Source organism: Mirounga angustirostris, unplaced genomic scaffold (genome assembly GCF_029215605.1).
Source record: "Mirounga angustirostris isolate CCGP_5_RB_7025 unplaced genomic scaffold, mMirAng1.0.hap1 SCAF_7, whole genome shotgun sequence".
In the NCBI taxonomy this organism is placed as follows: domain Eukaryota; kingdom Metazoa; phylum Chordata; class Mammalia; order Carnivora; family Phocidae; genus Mirounga; species Mirounga angustirostris.
In genome coordinates, this window is record NW_026991715.1 from 131,764,690 (window position 1) to 131,766,816 (window position 2,127).

At 30.7% G+C, this 2,127-nt stretch overlaps 1 non-coding gene across 1 annotated transcript; it reads right to left on the reverse strand.

The window, feature by feature from the left end:
• Positions 1–1,732: 1,732 nt before the first annotated feature.
• On the reverse strand, positions 1,733–1,807 carry LOC123836805 (small Cajal body-specific RNA 14). Its single transcript, XR_006789071.1, has one exon. It is a non-coding gene; the product is annotated as a small Cajal body-specific RNA 14 (non-coding RNA).
• Between the last annotated feature and the right edge of the window lie 320 nt (positions 1,808–2,127).

Sequence of the window (2,127 nt, forward strand, 5' to 3'; positions counted from 1 at the left end):
GTAAAGTAGTAATTAAACATTGCAAACATTTAAGAAAATTATCAAATTATATATTGAAAACTGGTTAATATGAGTATTTTAAAATTACATTTCAATAAAACCCAACTAAAAATAAATAAATAAAAGGGCAAATCATCTAAGGTCATTTAATTCTAAGGGTAAAATGTTTCACATCATTCTACATTTCCTTCCTTGGCAAATACTACAATGTATAATCATAATCATCATCATATGTCTAAAAAGAGTCTAATTCTTTAATGTACTTATTGGAAATGCAATCTCTATCATCATAAGCAGAACTCTGTTCTTTCAGGCAACAGTCTCTTCCAGAGGTTCGTTCTAGTTTGATGCCACACATAGATTGTTTTATTTCAGTGTATTCTATGTATGATTCCAGACTCCAATTTTAATTTTATTTTGAGCCATATTTTGCAGTCATTTTTTGTCACATCTATACGCTCCGTGCAATTTTTCATCCTGTTCTAGAGTCCTCTGATACATTGCCTACCACACAGGTGTACATATACATAGACATACATCTTCCATGGGATGTCGACCTACAAAATCTTATCTTACTATCGAGTGTGTTGAATGTAGGAAAATGGGAATTCATAATACAATCAAAAGGTAATCAGCATTTAATAAATCACGCATGCGTGTGTGTGTGTGTGTGTGTGTGTTAGAAATTCTACATTTAGGAAATGACAAATTATATCCTATTTAAAATTGAATGGAAAATGAGCATGATTTCATTTATAAATTCTACAACATAAGAAATTGAAGTGTGCAAAATATTAATTTTTTATATAGAAAAAATATATTCAAAATAAGTCTTTTGCCATAATTTTAAATAATGGTGAATGACTTCTCTTTCCCTGTCTCTCTCTCTTTCTTTTTTTTCTCTTACTCATGGAAAAGACCCACATAAAAATAACTAAATGGCATTAACTGAAAAAAAATCAATATGGAACAATATTGCCAAATGGAATGTTTAAAGCTCTAGAGACAAAGAATCATTGTACTGACTCTCATGAAAAAAACCATCATGTTTTCTTACCTCCTAATAATAAGTTGTCTTGATTTCCTGAAATTGCAAAGTCCTTTCTGCTTTTGAGATGATAACTCAGTAGAGCTGTCAAAAAGATCAGATTTCCTTCAAAGTATTAGATTTTGTCACAAAATTTGGAAGTACCAGTTCTCCTGGGGCAAATGTAAATACACTGTCAGTTTTTTGTGTTTGTTTGTTCCAACACAGTGTGATATACTATCCCTTGGGGAATAGATTTGCTTCACATGCTTCTCAAAAGATTTACTTTGGACTAATAAATACTGTTTTAAAAAACTCAAGGTAAAATGATTCTTTTTTTTTTTAATATTTTATTTATTTATTTATTTGAGAGAGAGAATGAGAGAGAGAGAGAGCATGAGAGGGAGGAGGGTCAGAGGGAGAAGCAGACTCCCTGCTTAGCAGGGAGTCCGATGTGGGACTCGATCCCGGGACTCCAGGATCATGACCTGAGCCGAAGGCAGTTGCCCAACCAACTGAGCCACCCAGGCTTCCCGGTAAAATGATTCTTAATCAACAATTGATGATGAATTTTTTAGGCTTCAAAATTCTTAAAGTTTCAGATATCAACTAAAATTATTTAACTAATTAACACAATAAGTGTAATATTATAAATCTTTGTCAGTAAGCAAAATTTTACTCAGTTTTCTTTTTTTTTTTTTCCCATATGTTTTGATGTGTGTGACCGCCTATGGTTGCACTGTGCAACTAACAAATGCAATCAATACCAGGAACAGTCACATAAAATTTTACTCAGTTTTAAATCACAGTAGGCATTAAATAGTTAACCATTTAAAATAGATATAAACTATTTTATCCTCAACTAAATTCTGATGGTAAAAATAAATAAAGTCATAGTTATTTGATGAGTATAAAATGGTGATAAATTCTCTATCATTTATACTTTGAATAAACCAAAGACTTACCTTAATCATCAAAAACAAGAATAACAAAACTCAGACAGTAAGTTATGAAAATATAGTCATTAGTATCTAAACTTCAAGAATTAAACAAATTTCAGAATAATATCTAAATTTTCAATACATTTTTAGGCAATTAGA